The following is a 14,736-nucleotide window of genomic DNA, read 5'->3' as shown; positions in this document are numbered from 1 at the left end:
ACACTGCACAGTACCACTTCTCCTGTTCTGTATACTGGGTGTAATACTCAGTATCTGTATTATTCTGTATATATACACTGCACAGTACCACTTCTCCTGTTCTGTATACTGGGTGTAATCCTCAGTATCAGTATTATTCTGTATATATACACTGCACAGTACCACTTCTCCTGTTCTGTATACTGGGTGTAATTCTCAGTATCTGTATTATTCTGTATATATACACTGCACAGTACCACTTCTCCTGTCCTGTATACTGGGTGTAATACTCAGTATCTGTATTATTCTGTATATATACACTGCACAGTACCACTTCTCTTGTCCTGTATAGTGGGTGTAATTCTCAGTATCTGTTTTATTCTGTATATATACACTGCACAGTACCACTTCTCCTGTCTTGTATACTGGGTGTGATTCTCAGTATCTGTATTATTCTGTATGTACACTGCACAGTACCACTTCTCCTGTCCTGTATACTGGGTGTAATACTCAGTATCTGTATTATTCTGTATATACACTGCACAGTATCACTTCTCCTGTCCTATATACTGGGTGTAATTCTCAGTATCTGTATTATTCTGTATATACACTGCACAGTATCACTTCTCCTGTTCTGTATACTGGGTGTAATTCTCAGTATCTGTATTATTCTGTATATATACACTGCACAGTATCACTTCTCCTGTCCAGTATACTGGGTGTAAATCTCAGTATCTGTATTATACTGTATATACACTGCACAGTATCACTTCTCCTGTCCTGTATACTGGGTGTAATTCTCAGTATCAGTATTATTCTGTATATACACTGCACAGTACCACTTCTCCTGTTCTGTATGCTGGGTGTAATTCTCAGTATCTGTATTATTCTGTATATACACTGCACAGTACCACTTCTCCTGTTCTGTATACTGGGTGTAATACTCAGTATCTGTATTATTCTGTATATATACACTGCACAGTACCACTTCTCCTGTTCTGTATACTGGGTGTAATCCTCAGTATCAGTATTATTCTGTATATATACACTGCACAGTACCACTTCTCCTGTTCTGTATACTGGGTGTAATTCTCAGTATCTGTATTATTCTGTATATATACACTGCACAGTACCACTTCTCCTGTCCTGTATACTGGGTGTAATACTCAGTATCTGTATTATTCTGTATATATACACTGCACAGTACCACTTCTCTTGTCCTGTATAGTGGGTGTAATTCTCAGTATCTGTTTTATTCTGTATATATACACTGCACAGTACCACTTCTCCTGTCTTGTATACTGGGTGTGATTCTCAGTATCTGTATTATTCTGTATATATACACTGCACAGTATCACTTCTCATGTCATGTATACTGGGTGTAATTCTCAGTATCTGTATTATTCTGTATATACACTGCACAGTACCACTTCTCCTGTTCTGTATACTGGGTGTAATACTCAGTATCTGTATTATTCTGTATATATACACTGCACAGTACCACTTCTCCTGTTCTGTATACTGGGTGTAATCCTCAGTATCAGTATTATTCTGTATATATACACTGCACAGTACCACTTCTCCTGTTCTGTATACTGGGTGTAATTCTCAGTATCTGTATTATTCTGTATATATACACTGCACAGTACCACTTCTCCTGTCCTGTATACTGGGTGTAATACTCAGTATCTGTATTATTCTGTATATATACACTGCACAGTACCACTTCTCTTGTCCTGTATAGTGGGTGTAATTCTCAGTATCTGTTTTATTCTGTATATATACACTGCACAGTACCACTTCTCCTGTCTTGTATACTGGGTGTGATTCTCAGTATCTGTATTATTCTGTATGTACACTGCACAGTACCACTTCTCCTGTCCTGTATACTGGGTGTAATACTCAGTATCTGTATTATTCTGTATATACACTGCACAGTATCACTTCTCCTGTCCTATATACTGGGTGTAATTCTCAGTATCTGTATTATTCTGTATATACACTGCACAGTATCACTTCTCCTGTTCTGTATACTGGGTGTAATTCTCAGTATCTGTATTATTCTGTATATATACACTGCACAGTATCACTTCTCCTGTCCAGTATACTGGGTGTAAATCTCAGTATCTGTATTATACTGTATATACACTGCACAGTATCACTTCTCCTGTCCTGTATACTGGGTGTAATTCTCAGTATCTGTATTATACTGTATATACACTGCACAATACCACTTCTCTTGTTATGTATACTGGGTGTTATACTCATTTTATAACTGGAGAAAAAGGAGTTATACTAGGTATGAATAAAGTAGAAAAAAATTCAAATTTTATTAAAGATACACATAACATAGACTGAACATGAACATAAATAAAGTACAATGGTACATGTGCAAGGATAATACATAAAAGTAGCCAGAGAACCCCCCAACAACCCAAGTCACTTGAAGCCTATCAGTCCATATATAAAGTGCATATGCATAATATAAGGGCATAAAAAATAAGTATCCTGCCAACTGAAAACCTACCTAACGCCACAGTGGGAAAATAATTAGTTTATAGGGAATTGGCAGTGACTCAGTGCTGACCAATTTGTATATATAAAGTGCATATGCATAGTATGAAGGCGCAAGACAGTAGGTGTCCTGCCAAACAAAAACCGTATCCAGCACCACAGTGGGGAGATATTTGCTTCATAGGGAGTTGGCAGTCACTTACCGCAGACAAGGGTTAGAGGGTCCTGGGGCAGGTGTGAAGATAGAAGCCCCCCGACGCGCGTTTCGCGTCACTTATCGACCGCTTTATCAAGGGAGTGTGCATTCCCTTACCAGAAGGACCTTTTAAGGTCAAAGGGTACGTCACATGTCCAGTTTGGACGAATCACAGTGGTTTAAAAGCGGCGCATGCGCACCGCGAACCACAGGTCCTAGAGATGCACCGGAGCGTCGTGCGTTACTGCGCACGCGCGGGGAGGGAAATCCCCAGGCGTGCGAGCAGGGCAAAGAGACGCGCCGATGCATAGCAGGCATCCCGGGTCACTGCACGCATGCGCACAGCCACTATATCACCAATGGGTAAGGAAAAAATAGTAAATCAAGCCGGAAGTGCTGCAAGTACAAAATATAAAAGCCACAAGAACCCAGTCATAAGAGACATTGGGTGTTATACTCAGTATCTGTATTATTCTGTATATATACACTGCACAGTACCACGTCTCCTGTTATGTATACTGGGTGTAATACTCAGTATCTGTATTATTCTGTATATATACACTGCACAGTACCACTTCTCCTGTTCTGCATACTGGGTGTAATTCTCAGTATCTGTATTATTCTGTATATATCCACTGCACAGTACCACTTCTCCTGTTCTGTATACTGGGTGTAATCCTCAGTATCAGTATTATTCTGTATATATACACTGCACAGTACCACTTCTCCTGTCCTGTATACTGGGTGTAATTCTCAGTATCTGTATTATTCTGTATATACACTGCACAGTACCACTTATCCTGTTCTGTATACTGGGTGTAATTCTCAGTATCTGTATTATTCTGTATATATACACTGCACAGTACCACTTCTCCTGTTCTGCATACTGGGTGTAATTCTCAGTATCTGTATTATTCTGTATATACACTGCACAGTACCACTTCTCCTGTTCTGTATACTGGGTGTAATACTCAGTATCTGTATTATTATGTATATATACACTGCACAGTACCACTTCTCCTGTTCTGTATACTGGGTGTAATACTCAGTATCTGTATTATTCTGTATATACAGGTCCTTCTCAAAAAATTAGCATATAGTGTTAAATTTCATTATTTACCATAATGTAATGATTACAATTAAACTTTCATATATTATAGATTCATTATCCACCAACTGAAATTTGTCAGGTCTTTTATTGTTTTAATACTGATGATTTTGGCCTACAACTCCTGATAACCCAAAAAACCTGTCTCAATAAATTAGCATATCAAGAAAAGGTTCTCTAAACGACCTATTACCCTAATCTTCTGAATCAACGAATTAACTCTAAACACATGCAAAAGATACCTGAGGCTTTTAAAAACTCCCTGCCTGGTTCATTACTCAAAACCCCCATCATGGGTAAGACTAGCGACCTGACAGATGTCAAGAAGGCCATCATTGACACCCTCAAGCAAGAGGGTAAGACCCAGAAAGAAATTTCTCAACAAATAGGCTGTTCCCAGAGTGCTGTATCAAGGCACCTCAATGGTAAGTCTGTTGGAAGGAAACAATGTGGCAGAAAACGCTGTACAACGAGAAGAGGTGACCGGACCCTGAGGAAGATTGTGGAGAAGGACCGATTCCAGACCTTGGGGAACCTGAGGAAGCAGTGGACTGAGTCTGGTGTGGAAACATCCAGAGCCACTGTGCACAGGCGTGTGCAGGAAATGGGCTACAGGTGCCGCATTCCCCAGGTAAAGCCACTTTTGAACCATAAACAGCGGCAGAAGCGCCTGACCTGGTACTTTTTTCTGATGAAAGCAAATTTTGCATGTCATTCGGAAATCAATGTGCCAGAGTCTGGAGGAAGACTGGGGAGAAGGAACTGCCAAAATGCCTGAAGTCCAGTGTCAAGTACCCACAGTCAGTGATGGTGTGGGGTGCCATGTCAGCTGCTGGTGTTGGTCCACTGTGTTTCATCAAGGGCAGGGTCAATGCAGCTAGCTATCAGGAGATTTTGGAGCACTTCATGCTTCCATCGGCTGAAATGCTTTATGGAGATGAAGATTTCATTTTCCAGCACGACCTGGCACCTGCTCACAGTGCCAAAACCACTGGTAAATGGTTTACTGACCATGGTATTACTGTGCTCAATTGGCCTGCCAACTCTCCTGACCTGAACCCCATAGAGAATCTGTGGGATATTGTGAAGAGAAAGTTGAGAGACGCAAGACCCAACACTCTGGATGAGCTTAAGGCCGCTATTGAAGCATCCTGGGCCTCCATAACATCTCAGCAGTGTCACAGGCTGATTGCCTCCATGCCACGCCGCATTGAAGCAGTCATTTCTGCCAAAGGATTCCCGACCAAGTATTGAGTGCATAACTGAACATTATTATTTGATGGTTTTTTTGTTTGTTATTAAAAAACACTTTTATTTGATTGGACGGGTGAAATATGCTAATTTATTGAGACAGGTTTTTTGGGTTATCAGGAGTTGTAGGCCAAAATCATCAGTATTAAAACAATAAAAGACCTGACAAATTTCAGTTGGTGGATAATGAATCTATAATATATGAAAGTTTAATTGTAATCATTACATTATGGTAAATAATGAAATTTAACACTATATGCTAATTTTTTGAGAAGGACCTGTATACACTGCACAGTACCACTTCTCCTGTTCTGTATACTGGGTGTAATTCTCAGTATCTGTATTATTCTGTATATACACTGCACAGTATCACTTCTCCTGTCCTGTATACTGGGTGTAATTCTCAGTATCTGTAGTATTCTGTATGTACACTGCGCAGTACCACTTCTCCTGTTCTGTATACTGGGTGTAATTCTCAGTATCTGTATTATTCTGTATATATACACTGCACAGTACCATTTCTCATGTCCTGTATACTGGGTGTAATTCTCAGTATCTGTATTATTCTGTATATACACTGCACAGTACCACTTCTCCTGTTCTGTATACTGGGTGTAATTCTCAGTATCTGTAGTATTCTGTATGTACACTGCGCAGTACCACTTCTCCTGTTCTGTATACTGGGTGTAATACTCAGTATCTGTATTATTCTGTATATATACACTGCACAGTACCACTTCTCCTGTTCTGCATACTGGGTGTAATTCTCAGTATTTGTATTATTCTGTATATACACTGCACAATTGCACAATACTACTTCACATGACCTGTATACTGACTGTATGGCCAAGGTCACACTTGCAAGTGCAATGCAAGAAACTTGCGCGAGTCTCTCGCCTCAATACCCGGCACTGCCTCCGGCACTCGGCATCGGAACATTCAGCTGCATGTATTTCTATGCAGCTGATCACTCTAGTCCCGAGTGCCGGGGATTGATGCGAGAGACTCGCGCAAGTTTCTTGCATTGCACTCGCAAGTGTGACCCCGGTCTAATTCTCAGCATCTCTATTATTCTGTACATATATTCTGCACAGTACCGCTTCTCCTGTTCAGTATACTGGGTGTCATTTTCTGTATCTGTATTATTCTGTATATATAGTGCACAGTACCACTTCTCCTGTCCTCTATACTGGGTGTAATTCTCTGTATCTGTATTAAAAAAAGGTGTGCCAAACTATGTAAAAAAAAATGGATATTATTTCATTACAGAATTACCACTATCTATCTATAGTAATTGAGCTGCTGCATGTGGAGAAGAACACAAGCTGGAAGGTAAGAGGCCTCCTACACTTTTCACTGGTTGGCTGAAATGTCAGTAATATGAACAGTCCGTAAAAAAACACTTGAATTATATTAAAGGGACCGAATGCACTAGATTAGCTTTATTAAAAGGTTACTATTTGATGAATTACCAGTTGCTTTAACTTAAAAAATGCTCAAGTCATGATACTTAAAGAGGTTGGCTACCACTTTTTTATTGATGGCCTATCCTTTGGATAGCCAGTAACAGCTTATCGGTGATGGTGCGCTGTCCGGTCCCCCGCTGATGACAATAAGAGACATTTTGGAAATCCTTCCAAGTGATAGCGTGAATAGTATCAGTTAGCGGGAAACAGTCTTTCTGTAACAGAAAACCTACAATTGTTTGTCACTTTTAAGTGTATGTTTTCTCTGTTTTTCACAATTCGGTGTCATTGCTTGCTTTCTTTTCCCTTTTTCATTCTTTCCCACGCTCCACTTTTCCTCCCTACCACTCACATCTGTTCCTAATATCTGCTCTCATGTTCTATGTTCTCTTTTTCTCTTCTCCTCCCATAACACTCCTAGTCCTTTAGTATGATCCTTAAAGTGTATCCTATGTTATGAAACCAGCTGGATTTTCATAATAGACCATAAAAAGATAACTTAAAACAGCAAAGAGTAACTTAAGGGGGAACTTGTCAGCAGTTTATGGTCCCCTAATCTCAGGCTATGTGGAATCTGGAGAGGCTTCCTCATTACAGACAGCTAAGGCTATGTTCACATCATATTTTAAATGCACCTCAGTGGCTCCATCAAGATTTATATCGGAAACGCTGAAAAATTGAGATTTTACTTTAATGAATCAGACTTAATCACTTTGTGCTCTGTCGGGCATCATTTTCAGCCTGCTTATTTGAAACAGGCTTCAAAACAGAAGACTTGGCTCAGAAGGGGATATCTATCATGCCATGCGAATTGCAGAAGCCTTGAAAAATAAAAGTTAACACTGTAAATATTGAGTCACTGCTACTTGTGAAATCAAATGTAGAGCACAGGTAAGGGCAGCAGAAGTGTGGGGGGAATAGAGGAGAACCCAAGCCTGAGAAACTTCGTATTTGAGGGAGAGAGTACTTGTCTAGGCCTGTGTGCACAGTTTAAAAAATCCAAGGCCGGTAGAGTTGGTACTGGGTCTGAAGCTGAACCATCAAACTAACAGCCCTTCTAAGGCTTCTTTCACACTTCAGTTGTTTGGCGTCAGTCAGCTCCGACATCGTGACGGATCGACGGATCCGTCAAAATTGTTGAGAAAACGATTCTAACGGATCCGTTTTTTTGACGGATCCGTTACATAGATACATCAAAAAAAGGATCCGTTAGAACCGTTGCAACAGTTTTTACATCCGTTGGAACCGTTTTTTGATGGATCCGTTTTTTGGAAACCGAGGATCTCAATGTGATTGGCTACTGGAAACTACTGGGAAACTATATATACAGTGTATTTACACCACATCTTTGAAAGGTTGTAGAGAAAGTGGCTTGTAGAGAAAGATGGAAGGAGTACTGGCGAATATTGTGAAGATATGTGCGGATTTCACTTTTGAGGCTAATCGGCTGGCAGTCATCGTTCGAGACAAGGAGGAAGAAAGACTGCGCATCCTGCGGCAGCGGCGGAAGAGAAGGCTGTGGATCCATCCTATCACAGCCCAATGCATGACCCGTGGCATTTATTCCACACTGTATATTGAATTGAGGGAAAATCCAAAAAAATTCTTCAGCTATGTGCGCATGAAAGTGGAAAATTTTGAAATTTTGTTGGGCCATGTTGGAGAATCAATACAGAGACGAGACACCCAGATGCGCTTCTCCATATCACCAGTGGAGCTTCTGATGGTGACTATTCGGTAATTTATTCTTTTTTTTAATGATTCTCATTTATCTGACTTATAACTGTAATGTTGTTTTTTGAAGTTTTTATTAATTATTGTCTTTTCCTTTTGTTAACAGATTCCTTGCAACTGGAGAATCGTTTTCATCCCTACATTTCCAGTTCAGGCTTGGGATATCCACAATCTCAGGGATCATCAGAGAGACCTGCCGGGCATTGTGGGATTGCTTACAGGTGGAATACATTCCAGAGCCATCACAGGAGAGGTGGCTGGAGATTGCCCACAATTTTGAAGAAATATGCCAGTTCCCAAATTGCGTCGGAGCAGTCGATGGCAAGCACATAAGGATTGTCAAACCTTATGGCTCTGGATCAGAATTTTACAATTACAAAAAGTACTTCTCAATTGTATTGATGGCCATAGCCGACGCACACTGCAAATTTATCGCTGTGGATATCGGTGCGTATGGACGCGCAAATGACTCCCAGATTTTTAAAACTTCTCCAATGGGGCGTCGTTTGTATGGAGAGACATTTGACTTTCCGCCGCCTAGACCACTCCCTGGAACCACCGGTCCACCATTGCCATTTGTGTGCGTTGGAGATGACGCCTTCCAGCTTTCCCCACACTTGCTTAAACCCTGTGGAAGTAGTGGACTGACCCAGAGGAAGAAAATTTTTAATTATCGGTTAACCAGAGCACGAAGAGTTGTGGAATGTGCCTTTGGCATATTAATTGCTAAATGGAGAGTCCTGCTAACTGCAATTAAACTGCAGAATGACACTGTTGATGATGTTGTGAAGGCTTGTGTGGTACTTCACAATTTTGTATTATCTAAAGAACATGTTTCCATGGAGGAAAATGTGTCAGAAACCACCTTGCGGGATTACCACAACACAAGTTTTCGCAGTCCTGTTGCAGTCTCCAGAATGCGGGACAATTTTGCAGACTACTTCATGTCTCCTCAAGGATCAGTTGACTGGCAGTACGAAATGGTGTAAAATGTTTTAATTTTTTCACACTTGTAAATATACCATGCTTTTTGTTTTGTTACAAAACCTTTGGACTTTAACCTCGCAGTATTGTATGTTTTGTACCGGTACCCCTTTACACATTTTCTACTGTTACTTTTAACATAACCTTGGTGGTTTTTATACAGTTTAAAAAAAAAAAGGAAAGACAATAAAATTGTTTTTAAACCAAAAGAAGTTTTATTTATGTACAAGTTTACAGGTTCTCATAATTTGGGGTGGAGATAGTAGCGGAGGGGCTGACAGGGCGGACCACGTCGATAGTGGGGGACAGGACATCACGGGGAGGAACAGAAGTGGAATGGGTGGTGAAAACATGAGGTTGGGCAGGGAGTTGAGGTACAGATGTGGACTGTGGGGGGTATGGTGAAGGTGTTGGTGGGATTGGGAACGGTGAAGTTAAAGGGGAAGAATGGAAAGGGGAAGGTAGGTACTGGGAAATACTGAGGGGGGAAGGAATGGTGAAGGAGTAGAAGGAGGATGGACGGGAGGAGGATGGACGGGAGGAGGATGGACGGGAGGATAGACAGCAGCTTGAGGGGGAAAGGTGTTGAAACATGAAGGGTAGGTGGAGGGGCTTGGGACATCGCCTGCAGTAGAGCAGTGTGGCAGCCTTGCATCACATGCATCTGCAGGTCAGGAGTTAAATTTTCCATGTGCCTCAGGACCGACTGAAAAAAACAGTGTCTTGGTGACTGGTTTGCATCTGAATGCATCCTATCCAGACGACTGCTGAGTTCAAGTATGCTTTTGTTAACCATATTGTACCCAGCAGATGTTTGCTCACCCAAAAGTTGATGGCATTCTGGAAGGCTGCATTCAGATGTAAAAACGCAGGTGCATAGCTACTTTCCTGACCTCTCTGGCGCTGCCGTCCTGACCCCAAAGGTGGTCTAGATGTTGCGGCAGTGTCAGAGGGGTGGGGTAAAGGGAACTCTAAATCACCTGCAGCTTCATGTGACAAAGTCTGCCCTGCTGCTCCAGCGCTGGTGGATGAGGCCAAGGGATCAAACAAAAGGAAAGGTACAGATACAGAGGGGTCGGGTCTTTCAACGTGGTCCCCGGTGGCGGACTCCTGTGAAATCGCTCCAGAGGGGTGCAACTCTGATGCAGGCTCCCGAGTGCTGCAGACAGTGCTGTTAAAGAAGAAAAAAAATAAAAATAGTATCTTGATATTACAATTGCCCTTGCTGCCAAAAAAAATTGAAGGTTACACATTTTAACAGTTTGACTGAAAACATGTGGTATATCACACGGAGAAAATAGGAGTCATTAGGTATAAAAATAGTAAATTTATTTGTACTTAAAAAAAAATCAACATACTAAATCCATTACATCAAAAAACAAGTATCTGCAGGAAAATTGAAACAGAAAAGAAGGAACCCTGCTGATTACCCCTGCCCACTCTGTGCCAAAATCGCATTAGATAAGGTGCAGTAATATGTTGCACATAGAAGGTAAGCAAAAAAAAAAAAAAACTGCCAGGATTCTAAGATCACTCTATCAGTATATCGGCCAGAGAGTAACAAAGTGCTTACCAAAGGCAGGGAGGTTCCAAACCCGGGCGTGGATGCCCCAAAAAACCCAGACGCACATTTCGCGTGTCTATAAGGCTGCGTGTCCACGTTCAGGATGGCCGGCGGTATCGCCGGAGCGGTGAAGCTGCTCGGCGCTAAGCCCCGCCCCCTTTTTGGATGCGATGATGCCGGATGTGTTAACTGTACACATCCGGGATCATCGCCCCCCTCCCATAGGGCCCTGTGTTATGCCTTGCGGGGACGCTGCGTGAACGGACATGCTGCGATCTGAAAAGACGTGCAGCATGTCCGGAGTCGCAGGCTCGCCGCGTGCGGGTTTCCACACATAGTGGTGGACACGGGATTTCAAAAAATCCCCTCCACTATGCTGGAACATCTGGACGCTGCGTGTTTGACGCTGCAGCTCTGCGCAGCGTCAAACAAGCAGCGTTTACTGACCGTGGACACACACCCTAACACCGCTTTCTCTTTCCCTTGAGAAAACGGTGTTATAGACACGCGAAATGTGTGTCGGGATTTTTTGGGGGCATCCACGCCCGGGTTTGGAACCTCCCTGCCTTTGGTAAGCACTTTGTTACTCTCTGGCTGATATACTGATAGAGTGATCTTAGAATCCTGGCTGTTTTTTTTTTTTTGCTTACCTTCTATGTGCAATATATTACTGCACTTGCACCTTATCTAATGCGATTTTTGCACAGAGTGGGCAGGGGTAATCAGCAGGGTTCCTTCTTTTCTGTTTCAATTTTCCTGCAGATACTTGTTTTTTGATGTAATGGATTTAGTATGTTGATTGTTTTTGAAGTACAAATAAATTTACTATTTTTATACCTAATGACTCCTATTTTCTCCATGTGATATATATATTTTGGAGTTGGTTTGCTTTGCTGTTTCTTTTGTTTTGGAATGGGCTATTTTTAGGCCCTATTGTAATGATTACAATATGTTATTGAGGTTTTTGTTTCTATTTCTGAAAACATGTGGTGTTGAATATTTACCTTCTGCTCAGCAGCGTCGACCAGAGGAACGACAGGGCTCTGGCATATTTGTACCTGCTCCTGTGTCCTCTAGAACCACTCGGGGCCTGCATCTCCTTGTTAAACTCCCTCTTGAAGCGATCCCTGAGTGACCGCCACCGCACGATAACCCTGTTACCTGGAAAGATACAGCAAAAATTGGTTACTATACAACACATTAAATCATGCTAACATAAGTTAATGAAGTGTGAATACTTACACGCTAGATCCTGGGCCCCAGCATCGAGTTCCTCCCAGTTCTCCAGAACAGCACTGCACACTTCCTCCCATAGCCATGGGGTGATGAACTAGTCAGCATGGTGGTGGTCCGCCATGTTCCAAAGCGGCTCCCGATTTTGGACCTCTTGGATGAGGGTGTCCACATCTATCCCCTCCTCTTCCTCAGCCTGTTCGGGAGCACGCTGTGAAGCCTTTAACAAAAAAAAAATTAAAAAGGGAAAGATTATACTACATGAATTTTAAAATTTACTAAACACCAAACCAAAAAGGAACTTACTCTTCGGTGACCACCGCAATTAGCATTCCGACGACTATGGGAGGTGCTTCGAGGAACTCTAGGGCGAGCCCCGGATTGTGAAGACTAATTAAAAAAATAAATAAATAAATAAATTATGTGCTTGGATGGAGGCATATGTATTGTTTGTGCTGTGCTGAATGTTTGTGTTGGGTGTAGTGTGTTGTATGTGAGGATCTGTCTCTGCAAAACTTACACTATGCGCTCCACTCCTTGCATTTCTCCACCCTGCCCGTCTCCTTCTGGAAGCCCCTCTGCTTCAGCTTCCTGTAAAAACAGAATAAATACATATAGGGTTCAAAAACATATGTTACCATAGTTGTACCAAAAAAAATGTATGAAGAAAAAAAATAAACACCTCAGGTGGCTGACGATGTGGTGGGGGGCTCCCAGAAGAAGACATTATGGTCCCTGTTTCAAACTTGGGGGGGCCTGCCTGCGTCTGTCTTGGGTCCCTCTTGGTCCCTAGAATCTGCAAGTATAAAGAGAGTTCTAAGCTACTATACAAAAGGATAGACGCAGCTTTCGGGACTTTATACTTACATCTGTTTTCCAAACTTGGGGGGCCTGCCTGTGTCTGTCTTGGGTCCCTTGCTTGGTACCTCTAAAATCTTCCAATTTAAAGACAGTTTTAATTAGAATGATTATGTATTGGTATGCCAACTTACATTTTGATTCCCCCCTACAAAAAATTATTACCACACCAAAAAAAAAAGAGTGTTAACATGATATGCTTGATGCGCAAGCTGCCAAATCCTCCACCCCGTTTCCCCCACAAAAAAAAAAACAAAATTCCTTGAAAGCAACACCAAAACTACTTCAAACTTGATATGCGCCATGCACATGCTGGTAAACCTACTCCACCCCCCCAGGCAAAGTATCAACCTTATAAAAAATTTCCCTCATTCAAAGTTAAAATACCAATACCCAAAAATGTCAATTATGATTACCCTACAGTTACTACTTTCTAAAACCAGATAACATTTTCTATACCAATGGTTTGCATTCCGCATTTGTATATAGAACCTTTATTGCATGTATACCCAGTTTTAAATTTATCTTGAAATCAGACTACGGACAGTTTTGTGGAATTTTTATTACTATTTTTTTTTTATTAATTTTTTTTTGGGGAAAGTAGGAGCTACACTGCTCTTTATTTTAAATACCAGTACAGTATGTTAATGTATGAAAAATAACAAAAATGCAGGACACACACATCACACGGCATTTATACACACACACCACACACACACATGTCACAGCACAGCCGTTCAAAATACCAGCACAGTATGAAAAATAAAAAATATGCAAGGCGGGCGGTCGGGCACACACACATCACACGGCATTTATACACACACACCACACACATGTCACAGCACAGCCATTCAAAATACCAGCACAGTATGAAAAATAAAAATATGCAAGGTGGGCGGTCGGGCACACACACATCACACGGCATTTATACACACACACCACACACATGTCACAGCACAGCCATTCAAAATACCAGCACAGTATGAAAAATAAAAATATGCAGGGCAAGCACACACATACACACACACACACTGGCAGAACTCATGCTGGATGGCAGTACTCACATGGCAGTCTCTGGCAGGGTCTTGCTGGCTGCTGGCAGGGTCTGTCTTGCTGGCTGCTGGCAGGGTCTGTCTTGCTGGCTGCTGGCAGGGTCTGTCTTGCTGGCTGCTGGCAGAGTCTGTCTTGCTGGCAGGGTCTGCCTTGCTGGCTGCTGGCAGGGTCTGTCTGTCTTGCTGGCTGGCAATGCTTGATGGCACATTGAGGAATGAGGCCCACCTGTCCTGTTTATATAGTTTTGGGGTTGTCTGGGCAAAGTATCTACTTTTTGGAGCATGCTCAATTGAAAAAAGCGGATTGGGGCGACGGATCCGCCAAATGACGGATCGCGACGGATCCGTGGCCCATAGGCGCCCATTCTAGGAACTGTCGGATGCGACGGATCCGTCGCGAACCGCCATTTAGGCGCAGACAAAAAACGTTACAATGTCCGTCAATGTCTAGACGACGTCCGCCAAATTTCGACGACCATCCGCCACAATCCGTCGCTAATGCATGTCTATGGGAAAATAGCGGATCCGCAATAAAAAAAAATGGCGGATCCGCTATTTGACGAAAATGACGGTTTCAAACTGACGCCAAAAGACTGAAGTGTGAAAGAGGCCTAAGGGCTAATCGTTTAAGCACATGCAATCTGCATTTAGCCTAGAGAGAGAATCTCAGGAGCAGGAAGAGTGACAGAATCCAGTCTGTAGACAGGAATGGGGCTCTTGCAATCCATTGGAGAATATAAAGCTTCAGTTTTTTTAATGGGTACTGGAAAAATTTAATGTATTTTGATCCATCAAGT

At 42.1% G+C, this 14,736-nt stretch overlaps 1 protein-coding gene across 1 annotated transcript in view; it reads left to right on the top strand.

Annotated features, from left to right (window-relative positions):
• Positions 1–14,736, top strand: part of ADAMTS10 (ADAM metallopeptidase with thrombospondin type 1 motif 10) — a 194,775-nt gene that overhangs the window by 62,017 nt on the left and 118,022 nt on the right. The window contains exon 2 of the mRNA XM_077273501.1: positions 6,318–6,380. The gene's annotated coding sequence lies outside the window, so the exon portion shown is untranslated. The remainder of the gene's footprint in view (positions 1–6,317; positions 6,381–14,736) is intronic.

Source organism: Ranitomeya variabilis, chromosome 1 (assembly GCF_051348905.1).
Source record: "Ranitomeya variabilis isolate aRanVar5 chromosome 1, aRanVar5.hap1, whole genome shotgun sequence".
Taxonomy (NCBI): Eukaryota; Metazoa; Chordata; class Amphibia; order Anura; family Dendrobatidae; genus Ranitomeya; species Ranitomeya variabilis.
This window is presented reverse-complemented; position numbering and strand designations above follow the sequence as displayed.